The sequence below is a fragment of the Urocitellus parryii genome, chromosome 7 (assembly GCF_045843805.1).
Source record: "Urocitellus parryii isolate mUroPar1 chromosome 7, mUroPar1.hap1, whole genome shotgun sequence".
NCBI classification, from domain to species: domain Eukaryota; kingdom Metazoa; phylum Chordata; class Mammalia; order Rodentia; family Sciuridae; genus Urocitellus; species Urocitellus parryii.
The window spans coordinates 175,087,286-175,104,390 of NC_135537.1; positions in this window are offsets into that span (position 1 = coordinate 175,087,286).

Sequence of the window (17,105 nt, forward strand, 5' to 3'; positions counted from 1 at the left end):
TACTCAGCCATAAAGAATAATGAAATTATGGCATTTGCAGGGTAACTGAATGGAATTAGAGACTACCGTGCTAAGTGAAATAAGCCAATCCCCAAAAAGCAAAGGCTGAATGTTCTTTCTGATATGTGGTTACTAACACACAATGTAAGGCAGGGATAAAATTTCATTGGATTAGAAAAAGGGGATTGAAGGGAAGGGAGGGGGGATGGGAATAGGAAAGACAGTAGAATGAATTGGACATAACTTTTCCCATGTTCATATATGAACATAAGACCAGTGTAACTCCATCTCAGATACAACTACAAGAATAGGAAGTTATACTCCATGTATGTATGATATGTCAAAATACATTCTACTGTCATGAATAACTAAAAAGATCAAAGAAAAAAATTTTTTAAAGGCTAAACAGGTGAGTTTAAGACCCACCTATTGGTCCTACCCAAATGCTGGTTCGTACCACGATATGCAATTTAAGGAGACATTTAACCAAATGGCCTAATTCTTCCCTCTGAAAAAAAGTTGTAGAATATGAGTTAATGGGAGGAGAATGAAGAAAAATCAAAGCAACTATAATATGAGAACTACAGTTGCACACGTTGACATTATTCTCTTGGTTTATTTTATGTTTTATATTGAACAGTAGAATGGATACCAAATAATGCTTACAAAATTTAGAGAATACAAAAATCAATACCACAATGACCTGTCCTCTTCACACATCACCTAAGACATAGTACTTCCTAATTATTCCTAGCAATGTGTTTTCTGCTTGTAAAAACTTCAAAGCAAATATAAATTGTATTTGACTTAGAAATGTATATAACGAAGGAAGAATCACCCTCCTGCTAACACTCTTACCTGTGAGACTCTTTAAGGAAGACAATGATGACAAATTTGGCGTAGCCAAGCCGCGTGACCCTATCACTATGTGTTTCCTCAAGGGTAGATAGAACACCCAAGAATCAAGTTCGGTAAAGATGTCCCCACACTACGGCCCACAATCAAGTCAGACATCCCTTCATTTTTTTCATACATGCACAAACGAATCTATCTTTGGATCGTGCTAAGCGTTTCTTGTGAACACTGACCACCAGCCCTCAAAGGGCACTCAGTCCTCATCTGAGCTTTTGCTCGTTTTATCATCACTTTGGACGTTTTCTGCAGCTGCTGTTCTCTGCTTAAGCCAGTTCCTGAGATGGGGTCTCCAGGTCTCCTCTATATGGTGGCTGGATAAAGGCCCAGCACCCTAGAGCAGTTTTCTTTATGTCTTTCCCTTTCTGGGAGGAGAAATCGTTTCTCCTGGTGTGACCGCGTAGATGGGGCTCCATCTGAACTTGCCTCTGGCCATGAGCGGGCAGACAGTGTGGCATGACTGTCAATGAAGGAAAATAGAGAAAATGAAGCAGAGCATCCTGTTTACTTTCAGTTGGAAAGCTGAGCAGAACAACCTGCTAAACCACAGCCTTGTTTTTGGACAGATTATGCATTTCGTTAGCAGAAAAAAAAAAGGTGGTTTTTTAAAAGCACCTTTTTGAAAAAATAATCACTGGACGCGAAGAAAAAAAAATTGTCATTTTAGGGAGCATTCCTGGAATAGGCAGTCCTCTTAATTTATTTTAACTTCATGAGCAGGGATATTTCAAAGGCACAGTCTCTGGGTACCTTGGCACCAAGATTAAACTGGGCAAACCTTGTATCTTGAGTTCTTTCCTTGGGGAACAAGAGCCATGGGCAGTTTCTACAGCCATTCTTTCAATAGTTCCTAATATGAGTAACTCTGAAGATTATTGTGCCTCTATAAACAGCTTGGGGTTATTACCAATGGGAACAAAATAGTTAGTGGGTTTACATGGAAATTTACAATGGAAATCTTGTTGGAAAATATGCAATCTCTACATGGAGTGGGGAGTCTCAGCTTGAAAAGCTAAACCAGATATTTGCATGGCAACTTTGGTCACTTTCACAGGTTAGTGGCAACCGCTTCATCCTAAGGGATTCTGAATACCTCACGAACAGACAACCCAGGAAGAGAGAGTTGAAGACTCCTTAAGTCTGGTTCAAGGTCAGTTTTAGAAGTCAAAGAGAAGGGGCAATTTTACAAAGGATCTCGACTTCCTGGACTCATGTTTGGCAAGGAAATTTTTCAATAAAAGTGCTAAGTAAAATAAAATTAAAATGCTCGTTAACAAAATACCTAAGACATTGAGAGACCCAAGCAGTGGGTGTTGTGGCTTTAACACAGAATGGGTCTCCTGCAAAGGTTCATCGTCTGTGTTTTGTTCTTGAGTCTGAAATATACATGGACGTTAAAGCAGAAATTTATACCAACAACACAAATGTTGTTTTGGGTACTTCTGGGAGCAGCACTACTGGATCTTAGAGTAGACAGTGAGAAGGCCCAGTATTGAAGGTACCAGAGACAGAAATAGGTACAACAGAAGAAAGATCTGTGTAAGATACGAGAAGAACTTAGACCAGCACACCTGAGAGGTTCCCGGGATATCCAAAGGAATAGTTAGCAGCAGAGGTGGTAAGTATTTCTTTGGTCAAACCGACCTTGATTTTCCACCCCAGTCCATGATTGTGGTCTTTGGAAACAGATGGAATATGTGACTATAAGAGCATTGTTTCCTTGCCTGTCCATGAGACACCTGTTGGAAATTAAACAGCTTCACTAATGAGCTAACTACAAATATGTCAAGTATTTTAACTTCAGTGATAAATCCTTTCGAGAATTTATTAAGTAGAATTGTTATTTGGGTCCCATGTGATGAGGTTTTATTGAATTTTCATCCTTCTACATCAAACTTTGATAAGTAAGACCTTATCTTGGATCTGTTTGCTATTCTTTTGTCATTAAGCTTTATGACTGGCCCTGGAGTGGGGTGGCATGCTTGGGAAGGAGCTATCATTAATAAACAGGGGATTATTTCATGGACTGGAGAACTAAACTAGATGCCCTGTAACAACTTTTCCCAGCTCCAAATTCTCCAAATGGAAAAATTCTTCAACCTTTAACAAGCAACGTGCCTTGGACCCCTGCTTGTTCTTCAACCTTCAGGTAAGATAATGGAAACAATACTCGACCAGAAAATTTGGATCCTAATGCTTCCAATAGTTAACTCACTATGTGATCTCCGGCAACCAAAATGTATTTCTTTTATTTTGTCTGCTTAACTACAAAGTAGAAATGGTAAAAGTTAAAATGAAGAGATGAGCATAAGTTCTCTTTGAAAAAACTGAATATTATCATAGTAGCATCGTATATGCCTGACATTACGTATTTAACTGTGAGCACTTAGATGGGTCTTGGTCATTAACTTCAACTACCTGCATAATAAACAAAATTATAAAATCTTGGAACTGGGAGAAACCCTAAAATTTCCAGAAAGCAGTGATGTCCAAATTCTTTATTTTGTCAGCCAAATTCTTAGTCAAAGAAAATTGTATGTAGCATTACAATGTTTACACGTGAGTCAGCACAGTATCTTCTCCATGAATTTACCAAAAAATCTACGGGTCCCCAGCCTGTAGACCTCCCTGAAATCTCTATCCTCGGTGTGCAATGGACAGTCCTCACTTATATATTATTTTATTGATTTAAAAAAGTTGGAATCCAGAGAAATAGTTATTCATTCAAAAATACAGGCTGAGGGTCAAGTTGCTCAGAAAATTACCCAGTTAACGGATAACAGTGTGCATGTTGGAGTCTGAGCACACCGACACACTCAGAGATCTGTGTTCCTCTCTGCTTCTCTACTGTTTTGTTTTACAGTTCTGGAAAGATATGCAGTTGGAAGGAATGGAAAGGAAGAGGTGGAATGGAAAGTCACTGGGCATTTTTCAATCATAGAAGCTACATTCTTTGGCCTTCAAAGAAGTTCCTATATCTTTGATAAGAAAGAAAGAAGAAAGAAAGAAAGAAAGAAAGAAAGAAAGAAAGAAAGAAAGAAAGAAAGAAAGAAAGAAAGAAGAAAGAAAGAGAGAGAGAAGAAAAAGATTAAGATCTGTAATTTTTTGACAAAGACTGGTTGTCTAAGCTGACTAGGAAAGGACTCAACTCTTCTGACACATCCTGCCTCCCTGAAGGAATCCTAGCTCTCTTTGAAAGCCTTTTCTGCTATGTTCAAGACATTATTAAAATTGGGGAAAAAAAAAGAAAGAATAAATAAAGATGCTTTCCAAAAATACAAAAGTGCTATTTGTGTCTTCTAAAATTTTTACTCCAAAATAAGATATGCTGAAAATAATTGTCAGATCTGTCTTCTGTGTATGATGTCATAAAAATGGACACATCTGAGGAGGAGATCAGTGGCCGGACTCCCTCTGATTGAGAGCATGCTATGTAAAGAGGGAGATCACAGCCTTTTTAATGCCTAGCATATGTCCAGTGGAAAGCCAACTAGAAATGAGCTGGACCAAATCAACGGTGGGACAAAAACTTGTCTTCATCTCTTATTTCTTCCTGGGATCATTACCCAGTAGAATGTGTGATTCTGTTTACAAATATCAAGAGATAACCGAGTGACAGAATGCACCGAGAGGGACAGCAACCAACAACAGCAAAGCAAAACCAAACAACCTTGGGTCTCCTCTGCTGAGGGACCCAGAACAACCGTACTTTTACATTTTGTTTCTTAACTTGTGTTTTCTGTTTTCAAGAAATTTCCAGACAGGATGATGTAATACCAGTGTTTTAAGAGGCATTTTTTTACAAGTGCTTATAAAATAATTATTGCTTATTGTAAGAAAGCTAATAACACAGAATTTTAAAAGAAGAAAACAAGATCACTGAGAGACTGAGCCGAGTTGTCTAAATCTTTTGGTAGAAATAATATATAGTTTTCGAAAACTGAAACTAGAGTATTTCTAATGAGTACGGGAAGGTAATATAACAGAGGAGAAGAAACTCTAGACTGAGAGCCAGGAATCTGTGACGCAGATGCCACACCCTGTCAATCAACTAGGTGATGACCTAGGTCAGTCCCACTATCTTTCAGATGGCAATTGCCCTTCTTTGAAAAAAATAAATTTGAGAGGCTGGGGTTGTGGCTCAATGGTAGAACGTTTGCCTTGTTCTTGTAAGGCACTGGGTTTGATCCTTAGCAACACATAAAAATAAATAAAATAGAAGTATTGTGTCCCTCTGGACTAAATATACTAAAGATCTTTCCAGGTTGAGAATCATTTGAGGGTGATTATTTTTGTTATTATTGTATGGTTACTAAAATAGAATATTGTATTGTATTATTTCTAGAATAATTAATATCATATAGCTTAATATATATTATTCATGAATAAAATAACTAGGCATAAATTACTTTCTTGAGCACAGTGACATCACGGGACCTCTAACATCTAGAACCTGGGACTTAGGTAAGAAAGTAATTTAGAACGGAGGACACTGAACCTTGGATGGTCCTATTTTTCAGAGACCAGTAAGGACAAATAATTGCTTTCCATTTTTGTCTGAGAGAAGCTATGCAAAATCATATCTTTTTCCCCAATGGATTGAAATCTAGTCACAGGCCAAGTTGACAATGACACACATTTATCTATCACTCTGCCTATAGATTCAAACTATTGCTCTAGTAACCCAGAAAAACAGTTGCCAAGTTAAGCTCCAGGGACAAGGAGGGGCAATTGCCATTATAGTGGTGTGACACCAGTCTGGTTTCAAAAATGACATATATGGATGCTTGCATTTTTGCAACTGTTTTTTTTTTCTGTGTGTTTGCCTAATTTTATACCAATGAATCATCCCCTTAGGAATGAAATGACTAAAAATTCCATGAAGGGTTGGGTATCTTTTATTTTGGGAAAAGAATCCAAACCCTGCAGCAAGAAAGCCATACATACTCATTGGAGCTGCAGGTGGTATTTTGGGAAAATGAGTGTAGGTGGGAGCCTTAGGATACCTACCCTCCCCTTCTACAAGCTCCAGCATGGTACCGTGCATGAAGGTCCAGTGGGTAATTGGAAATCCCCATATGCCTAACACTTAGAAATATTCTTTTGGCATGCTAGGTTAAGAGTGAAGTCATATTTAAGAAATATCTGACTGTGAGAGTCTAGTCCTATCTCTCTTGCATCAAAACACCATGAGAGAATAGCTCTGAGTCCATGGATTAGCCAACTTTCTGTAGTACCATTGCATTGCACCCGCACACACATACACCATTCCCCATCTACTGTACCTCAAACAGACAGGAACTCCTGAAAGAAGATCTGGGTGTGCCCTCCCAGGTGTTCTGGCTGAGTGTCACAGTTAGTAACTATTACCTGCCCACCTCTAGGGTTTCCCCTGAATTTTGAGTTTCACATGGATTTATCCTGTTCTTCACTTGTGTTAGTGAGATGCTGTCTTCAGTCTGAGGGTTTTATGTCCTGCATCAGGTCTATTGGGCTTGTGATGAATGGCTGTCAGGCAAGGGGTTATACTAGAGTACATTCTGGATGTCCAGTCATTCTCGGAAATTAGAAAACACGTAGTTTTCAAACAAGACAGCAGACTGTCATATCTCCAACTTGCACATGTTCTCCTAAACATTTGGGTTTATTTTAAAAAGGTTGTTTTATTAGGATTGTTTTATTTTATTTTCTATTTCATTTCCTTGTATGGTTGTATCGTCAAGAAAAATGTTAGATAGACAAACTCTCATTCTCTAAAGACTGTAAAACTTAATTTCTAAGAATAACATAAAATGAGAAAATCATTTTGAATATTTTAATTATTTAAAATATTATGTTGTCGGTACATTTAATATGATCTAAAATAGTAAAATAAAATTATAATATACGTAAAAGTTCTCACTTCCATCCTAATATTCTGTACTCCTCCCTGTTCTCCCTGCATAGGTAGCCACAGTGATTAGTTTCCTGTGAATCCATAGACTTTCTTTTAGGCAAGTCAAAGCCAATACAAAAGTATGGTTTTTTCTATCCTCTGTGTATTACACAAATGGTATTGTATTATGTATTCTTAATTGTGCCTTTTTAAAAAATTGACCAGTATATCCTGTATATTTTTCCCAATTGAGGTCATAGAGATTTTCTTTGTTTCTTCTCACTACCCATCTTTTTTGCGGGGGAGGTATGCACTGGGAATTGAAATCAGGATCATTCGACCACTGAGCCAGATCTCCAGCCCTATTTTGTATTTTATTTAGAAACAGGGTCTCATTGAGTTGCTTAGACCTTGCTTTTGCTGAGGCTGGCTTTGAATTCATGATCCTCCTGCCTCAGCCTGCCAAGCTGCTGCGATTATAGGGTGCTCCACCATACGCTGTTTTCACTACCCTTCTTACAGCACCAAAAGAGCATATGTCAGGTGTTATATAGTTCATTAAGTTAATTTCCATTCTACATATTCTTTGATGGTTTCTCCTTATTTGTAATTAAAAATATGCATATATTTAGGCAAATATATAGCATAAAATCTCACAAGTGGTTTTTCTGAGTCAGAGAAGCACACAGACTTGTAATTTAGAAGAATAATGCTGATCAATACCTTTTTGGAAAGAGTTTTACAAATAACATCTAAATACAAGGATTTTGACAAAATCCTTAACACAGAGCCTGGCAGAAAATGGGATCTCAACCATATGCTGTAGTTCACAGACATTATTACAAGAATATTTTTCAAAAAATTAAACAAAAAAAAGAAAACTTTTGGAGTGATTTAAAAATACAGATATCTGGCTCTCCCCTGTACAATCTGAATCTTTGGGTCTGGAGTGGGGCCCAAGAATCTGTGTTTAAAACTCTTCCAGGGGATTTTGATCCTGGTGGGGAATTTTCTTAGGACTTAGGCATTCCAAGTTTGAGATTGATTTCAATGCATCAAACAAACAACAACCAACAACAACAAAATGCTCAATTTTCTTCTATGTTATGATAATTGTATGACTTATGTAATTTGACTTTTGAATTTACTAATCATTTTTATTTGGTAATTCTTATTTTGGGAAACTTTTTTTAAAAAAATCCCTGCTATTTAAAAGTATAACAAGGGCTTTGAACGTTTGTGGGTCTTAAGTAACCAAACAGTTGAAATTGGTAATAGGAAATCTCTGGCCCAGTCTCGCCCATAGATACAACATGTTTGATGGGTAATGCTTTAAAATTTTGTTGCACTTGTGTCTGTCAAACACCCTATCTAGGATTTCAGATTGATAGTTTCATTCAGTCTAGTTCTGGAGGAGCATGCGAAATGCAGGAAGGTTCAATGATCAGTCACACCTCATTCAACAAGTCCACCTCTCCCACCTGACTTTGCCAACAGGCCTGAAGGTGGGGTTAAAGGGAGTCTGGTGGATCTCAGGGAAGCCGGCTTTTAAAACAGACCTTGGAAAAAAATAACGTTGGCAAATTTTAGTACCTGCCACTAAAAGTCTGCAGTCTGGCGGCTAGGTATTTTTCATTCAGAAGTAATGTGACTAAAGGGCGACCTGTAACAAATTTTGTCGGGACTTTATTTTCAAGAAAGGTTTATTGTTATGGGTTGGTATCTGGCCTGGTTCATTGGAGAGGAAGTGATTGCTGTGTCTGAATGGACAGAGGCTCCATTTCTACACAGAAGAGCTAGGTTTCCCCACCCCTGGACACAGTCTATTACAGCATGGATAGAGGTCATGTTGGACCCAACATTTCTGTCACTAGTCCTGAGTTAGAACAACTGAAATGCATGCCCTCCCATGGTAACTTGGTTTTTCTGTACATGAACACAACTGTCTAAACCTCTTCATGTGACGTTTCATATTTTCTCAAATTCTCATTGAATTTTACAAATATATATATACACACACACACATACATATTCAAGTAATAGAGACATAACTAATGCCCTAGCTGTTTTGATTAATTCATTAATTCTAACGAGGTGGAATCTAATCACTAAGATACAAAAAAAATAGCTGAATATTTTTCTGATTCTCTTTTAAATATTTGTCCTTTTTACTTTCTTCTTCAATGTCAAATCATTTATATAGATCTACTTTTTGGCCCCCTGTGGGTTCTAGCATTCTTTAATAATATAGAAATCCAAAAGTCATAGGAGAGAAATGTGACCCCTAATAGTCACCAATTATTGGTTTCTTTTTTTGAAGGACTCTCACTGTCTATGCAACATTCATGACTTGAATTTACTATGGCAAACTGTAATTTTGGCTTTGGGTTGCTTACATTTTAACCAAGAAAGAAAGTGTTTTCTTTGAGGAATTTGCTACATAGGGAGTGCATTCATTTTCACGGTACGAAAAGCTGGCTCAGAGCTTGCCGTTAAGACACCTGAACATGGGGTTGCTTCGTGGTATGCTGTTTTATAGAATATTTTTGGATAGAAGAGCAGTTTCCCTCTATCCGAAATCCCTACTTCTGGAAAGTTTACAAATGCCTGAGCCACCATAAAATTCTGTATTTTTTCACTGAGAGTCACTCATACTTCAAATATCAACAAATGACAGAAACGATTAGAGAGCCTACTCTGTGCAAGGACACTTGGACACAGAGCTGTGACTTCCAGAAAGTATCAAACCACTGCACTTCCTTCATTCTATGCTCTTTCAACCCAGCTTGGGCTTAATATAGAAAGCCAGATAAACCCTCCAAGCCCGCATATGGGGAGACACCGCATGGAAACTTTAAAAATTCCATACGGTTTGCTCAGGCAGAACCAATGATTTTCAAACGAACAGTGACAGATCAATTTTTAATGGTAACTCTATTATTTTTCTCTATTATGAATACTACTTTTTACCAGACCATGGAAATTATGTTGACATTTGAAAAGCATGTGATTAATTGTAGCAGAACAAACATTCTGAGTGCAGCCTCTGTTCAGCAAGGTGATACCGAGCAGGAGCCCTGCTAATAACATGGCTGGCAACACTGTGGCACTTGGATCTTTTTTTTTTTCTTTTTAATCCACTAAATGTTAAAGATCCTAGGTGTGCCGGTGATGAATTGATATACACTCAGGCAGAAGTGATCGCGGAGGTGCTGTTTGGAAAACAGCAGCCCATTCAACTGCAACCCTGAGTGCATTTCAGAAATGAAACCAAGCAGCCAGATAACTCAAGAGTTGAGACACAGGCCAAAATGGCCAAATGATGTTTACAGATTATAATTTTTCAGTATTCTTGCAGCCTTGCTGAAAGATTTGGGCTCCACCATTACAAAGCAGTCACTGTGCACGAAAGGTCACTTGAGAAATTTTAGTTTTAATGCAACATAACCATGCCATTTAAAGTGGTTTTTGCTGTTGTTGTTGTTGTTTTAAATAAAGATATAGAACTGTGGTCATACACAATGAAATGAGCTTGTGGAGTATTAAACTGACCAGATTAAAGAGTCAAGAGGTATTAATCTCTGCTCCCAGATGGGACTTTGGGAAAACCTAGAGAGGTGAGAGTGGCTGAGATAGTCTTCAAGGTGGAAGGGAAGCCAGACTAACTGGTAGCCGTGTGAGGGTGGAGTTTATGGTTATGGAGATGATGCACATGAAGCCCTTTATTCAGTGATTTAGTCTACTAGTCCCTGTGGTACATATGACAACAGGCCACGCATCAAAGAAGAAATGTTGTGGTGTAATTTAGGTTGCCCTGGTGCGATAACATCAATGTTTTCTAATGCTAGATAGGTCTTTAAAAAAATATTTCCACTGATGGTTGATGATTTGCATTTACCCTTCTGTTCTTCAACCCCTTCTTAAATCAGTAAGGGAAAGAAAGGAAGGATAGTTTGAGATAAATTTATTTTCCTGGAAAGTGAATGACTGGGTTAATATGATCCTAAGAATAACAGATTTCCAAGAAAAGAAAATTACGAAAACTTATTTCTATCTGTATGTCTTACTATGAAACCATGCTTTATGACCAGGAACTATTATATTTTTTGGTACCTACTTTCGGTACAAACCATTTCATTTTTATAATAGTGGGGGTTGACGTATCTCTCCTTATCTTTTTTTCAGTGAATGAGATTTCTAATTGTAGAAACTATTGCAGTTCTGTGATTATATACAGAAAGAAAAAATAAATGGCATTTAAGAATTAAGCTCTCATGAAGGTTTTACATATAGTATTTATATGTGAGAATTTCTATTTGAAGAGATTAAATGAATCTGCACTTTTCTGCTCTTGTGTTCTGCATTTTCTATTTTTTTTTTTAAGTATTAAGGATTAAACCTAAGAGTGTTCTACCTCTGAACTTCATCTCTCGCCCTTTTTATTTTAATTTTGAGACAGGGTCTTGCAAAGTTGCCAAGCCTGGTCTTGAACTTGCAACCCTCCTGCCTCAGCCTCCCGAGTCAATGAGATGGCAGGCATGTGCCACCCTGCCCAGCATTGTGAAGCTTCTAATAATTTGTGTGTACACAGTTTTCAATTCTACTGCTTTAAAGACTGAGATAATTTATCTCTCTCTCTCTCTCTCTCTCTCTCTCTCTCTCTCTCTCTCTCTTTTTTTTTTTTTTTTTTGGTTTTGGGTTTGAGATCTCTTGAAATCTGAAAATAGCATAAGTTTCAACTTTGTGTCTGTGAAATTCTTATCATTTTGATGTGTTTTTCTTGTAGGGGATTTTTTTTTTCCAGTTCCAGAACTTGCAAGAATGGATAAGTGTCTTTGTGTTATTATACCAATTTTTTTCCCATCTCTTAAATTTCTGAGGTCATTGCTCTTCTTAGGTCCTGGTGTCATGCAGGGACATTAGTTTCAATTTATGGTACTTCACTGTCCCTGAATAAGTATTATAACCCAGGGCCCAGCTTATTTGGTCTGGTCAGCCCCTCTCTGGGTTCTGAAACGTAACAATATTACACTGGTTTTCAAAAGTTTCTGTTCTCATCACTATTATGAAAGTTTTGCCAAAAACAAAAACCTGAAAGCAATTTTGCCCCATTTCCCCACAATTTATGGATTATAGTAGAAAATAGATGATTGTAATTTTTCCTTTTTGCTCATAGGATTGCGATTTTTACAGCTCAATACCCTTGCCTTTAACTCTGGCAATAAAGAAAAATCTTCCTGGGCCCAAAACTCTGCAAATTCCTCATGCAGTGCAGAGAAATACCTAGTGCTCAGGATCATTTGATAACCTCTAGTGCATCTAGTTGAATGTCAGCAACTGCTAGTGGGTTTTTGGTGGTTCTCTGGCCATGCCCAGAGGTCAGGGATCCGACCAAAGTGATGGCCTGTGCTCTCTGCCAAGGTTGAACTTTGAACATATTGTGTTTCTTTCTTCCCATGAGGCCAAGCTACCATGTTCTGCCCTCGCCCCTGGTGCCTTGCACACATCCTCTCCCTGGAGACATGGGAGAGGCGTCTGCAAAATCGTCAGTGCTCCTATGTCTGAGCCTGCTTACACAGGATGCCAACAGATGGCAATATTTTATCATTATTACACAGTCCAGAGACCCTTCATCTGTGGCCTCCGGGAACATGAGGAGTCGGCTCTTTGGTGTGACGCATGTCACCGGAGCTTCACCCCCCATTAACTGTGCTGTTGTTTGTGATTGTTAAGCTGCGTGTCTCGCTGTGTGTCACATTCTTGACTTGTACAAGGGTCCATTAGTAAGTAGCATTTGAGTGCCATGAGTCATAGAAGGCACCATGCTTGGAAAAATAAACACTGCACATTCAGTGGAGATTAGAGCCACTGGAGGGTAGCAAGGCGGAATGGAGAAGCTGCCTGTGATTCATCAAGGCCTTCTCTGTAGATACCTCACAGTGGTCCAAGCGCCTCCTGTCCACAGACACAAGCTGAGCCTCACATTGTCCACCGGAATCGGTCAGCTTGGTCCATGACTGTGGGAGAAGGGGTCGGGGGATGAGGAAATGTCACCCAAGTATTTCAAAACTATCAAGAAACCTTATAAAAAACCACTCAATGGTTTTAAAGAAAAGATGGTTCTACGTTTTCAATATATTTTCCATAGACTCTCCTTCTCTGTCTCCTTATCTTTCTTTCTTCCCCTTTTTGCCATCAATTTCTCTTCTTTTTTCCCTTTATCTTTGAAACAATTGTCTTTTTCTTTCCTTCCTTCCACTTTTCTTCACTACCTTATTTTTTTTCTGTCTTCAGCCTCTCTCTCTCTCTCTCTCTCTCTCTCTCTCTCTCTCTCTCTCTCTCTCTTTCTCTCTTCCCAACTTGCATCCCCAGACCCAGATACCTAGGACCTTAGGCCAGGAATGGCATTCCAAGTCTCTGGATTTGGCACTGAAGGTGGACCACAATCGTGCCAACAGCATCTACCCAAGAAACTGCATTTACAAAGAGAATTCCCTCCAGCCACCGTCGAACGCGGCTGTTGCCAACTTTGTAATTGCAAGTCATCTAATGGTTAAAACTGGCCTGAGACTAAAGAAATCCAGGCAGATAAATGTTCCAGGTTGGGTTTAGGGGACATTCTGGGGTTTCTCTGTGTACATGCAACTTTTGAGGCTCTGTTTCAATTCTAGGGCCCTCGGAGCAATTTGGCTCATTCTCTGTTTGTGTTTCTCTTTTGTAACTTTTTTTTTTTTTTTTTTGAAGGAGGGAAATCTGGCATTTCTTCCAGGAAGAAAGGATCAGGAGGGCTTCAGGCACTGCTGAGAATCATGAAGGCCAAGCAGCAAGAGCATCTCCACAGACCATCTCCCCCACTCAATACAGGGTCACGACCATGTGGTCAAACAACCAAGGGTCAGAGGGGAGGGAACAGATGGGGACCATCGCTTGCAGATTCCACTCCTGCTTTCCAAAACCTGTCCCAGAGAACAGTTTTCTGTGAGTGTCGACTCTCGAAGGCAGTGCTTTGTAAACACTCCACTGGTGTCTTTGAGAAGTGTTTAGTGGGAGGGCATTTGCCATCCCACAAGGTTTTATTGAATATCCCCCTTGTTGTTATAATCATCCATGCTGATATAAAACACGCTCCATAAAATGCCGCAATACACATCCACCCCGCCGCCGCACCACCGGGCAGGCTCAGGCCGAAGCTCCTCGGGCAATAAACCCGAGGTCGCCAGAAACACGGCTGCCATTTATTTCCCTGTAATGTGCTTTCTCTCTTTCTCTCTCTAGGCAGATTTTCCTCGTGTTGAAAGGGAACCTCTGGTCAAAAGTCAGCAAGCAAAGTTGTAGAAAGCTTTGATAGTCAGTGAAGTGAATCATGGCTGCACATGGCAGCGGCAATACACCCATGGAGCCTCTCGCTGGGCGGACCTCCCTGGAAGAGCAACTTCTGGTCATCCGTCAAAGGGGCCCCCAACGAGTGGTGTGCAGCCAATGGTTTCACCAGCTCCATGGTGCCTGGGTCCCAAGTCGCCCTTTTCCACAGGTATTGCTAAAGCAAATAGCAGACGGTATTTACTGGGTGTGATGCTTTCAATCACATTAATCTAGCCAGTAAAAAAATTTATGACCAATAAAAATTCCACCATGACATGGCTGATTGGAGGGTAGGCTGCGTGATGGAAATCCAAGCCACACCTCTACCTCTAGCTAGACTGTCACACACGCTGGAAGGAAGTAGGATTCGGGAAGAGAGAGAGACAGAGAAATCTCGGGGGTTGTTAAAAACCAACTCAAGGGTAGATGGATAAAAGTCTTAAATGGTTTAATCAGCCGAGACTCTGGAGGGTGGCTGACTGATCATCTACTTTGGAAAGCTACCTGGGGAAATTACAGACGTCCTCTTGCTTCCACGAGAAAATGACCCTGGGTTCCTTCTAGTCCTGTGATCACATGGCCGTTTGCTCAGAACAAAACAAATAGTTTTTTAAATTTGATCTGCTTCTCAAGGAGCTAGGAGGATGGATGCCTGGGTGGAGGCTGTCTCTTGGGTTGGTGCCAATGAGGAATGCAGCTTCACATGGCTGTCCCTCTCCTGGTTGGCTTCTCCCTGGTTCCCATAGATCCATAAGGGCAGTGACTAAGCTCTGGGAACACCTGTGAGTCATCCCCTCTTTTCCCAGTCCGTGGCGACAGTCCTCAGACGGCGTGGTTCTCAAACTCACACTCTCCACATTCTGCAGCCCCGTGGCTCCTCCCTGGAGTGGGCAGCCGATCCAATTATTGGTTAATGATCGCCGACCACACACACGGCCGTGAGGATGTTATTTTAATGAATTTATATTGGAAGTCCTGCCTCTGGGAGTGAGTACCTGATTGGCTAATTGTGGTTAATACTTCAAGCAGCTTATCCAATATCCATTATCCCATTCTTTCTTAGCAATAGAGCCCCCCAATTTAATCCACGTGGCAATGTGCCCAGTCCAAAAGACTTTATTTGCAAACTCCTTTACTGCTCAGGGTGGCCAATAAGGTATGATTTGGAATTTGGGAAAGCACTCCAGGAGAAGGTAGGATAGTTGGGGAATTTGGCCTCTCTCCCTTCCCCAGCTTTCTTCGATTTCCTGCAGAGAGTGGAGACCTGATGCTTTGAACTCCAGCAGTCGTCTTGGAGAAAAACTGAACTAAAGGACAGAAGCCTGGTGCTTTGAGAATGGGGAGCAAAGAGATAAGAGAAGACCGCTTACCCCCAGGTGGCTTTCGCGTAAGACAAAAAGACACTTCAGTTGTTTTAGCCACTAGATTCCGCTGTTTAGGTCTCAGCACTAGATTCCCAACCAGAACCCAAGCCCTAGAGATCAAAAGGACTTTACGGAAGCCTTTGTCCTCAGTCCCTTGTGCTCAACAGATGAGCCCTCACATTTCCCAGAGAGAATGGCCTATCTTGTTCTAGATTGTTCCTGGCAAGAGGCAATACCCTCCTACAGCATCGCCGTGTACACAATGTCCTACACAGAAGGCACACGTTAAAATGTGTGCCGCAACATGACTGGCATGTTGGAGGACTAAATCCATCATGGGTTTTATGGCCCAAAGGATCAGCGACACCTGAGATACCTCTTACAAGCAAGGTAGCATTAGACCCAATCTCTTAAAGTTGACCTGCTATGATTGTGACTATAAAATGAGTAAAACAACATCATTTTGGTAAAAGCATTGACAAGATGACGGAGCATCTACTTAAAATGGACACAACACAGCACATGCCTACAAAATTCCATTCTCCTCTGCCTTCTGTTTCCTAGTTTGAAAATTACACACTTGGTGTTTATTGGATTTTGTTCTCAGAATTCATCTTTGCAGGCACCTACAAAAATACTGCTGACAACCATTTCACCACTTCATTTACTCAACCTTGTGTCTCCAGTTGTATATCACCACTTGCTCCGCAGTGTCTTCCACCGTGCCTCATTATTAAATGAAGACATCAGCATATAAAAATTGAAAGGCAAACAAACACATTACCAAAAAAAAAAAAAAAAACACATACCCGGCCTGCCTTCACTTACTATGTACTTTTCTTCAAAATATTATTTAACAAAAGCCAAAGGAATACAAAAATGATTCAATTTGGATCTAGAATGGTTCAATGTATTCTAATTCTGACCCTTGATCATCCATCAACATCCATTTCCATAGTTAGGGCTTGGCATCTCAAAACCTGAGGCCTGCAATAGCCAATACTAATCTTGATGCTAGTATGACACTACGAAGAGATGATCAGGTGCCCATGGAGGGCTCTCTGAAATCATGCACCATTGCTAAATGAAGTACTGTATGACTGTCAATCAAATGGGATAAGCAAAATACAGCACTTGGTGTTGAAAATGAAAACAGGACACAGACACATATGTGTACCAATGTGTCCATGGGAAAAAAATCCATCAACCTCTCTAAATGAATTCATTGAAGGTGGGTATCTCACGGAGGCTGGGTGAAGATTAAATAAATCAAATCATGTAGAGAATAGAACTGGATACCTCACTATAACAATCATTTCAACATTGTTTTTTTTAAAAACTGTCATCAGTATTACCCTGGTGTAGGAAGCAATCATGGTTGATCATTAATATGAACTCTAGAACTTGTATCTCTGTTTCTCTTTCCCATACACTCAACAGGAACTTATTTTCAGAACTCACTTTATTAAAAAAAAAAAAAAAAGAAAAGAAAAAAGAAAGAAAGACCTTATCTAAGTCCTGGTGCTTCTTGTCTGACAACTTCAAAATATTTTTTGAGAAAGAGATGGGACAAGGTAGACATGAATTAGGGC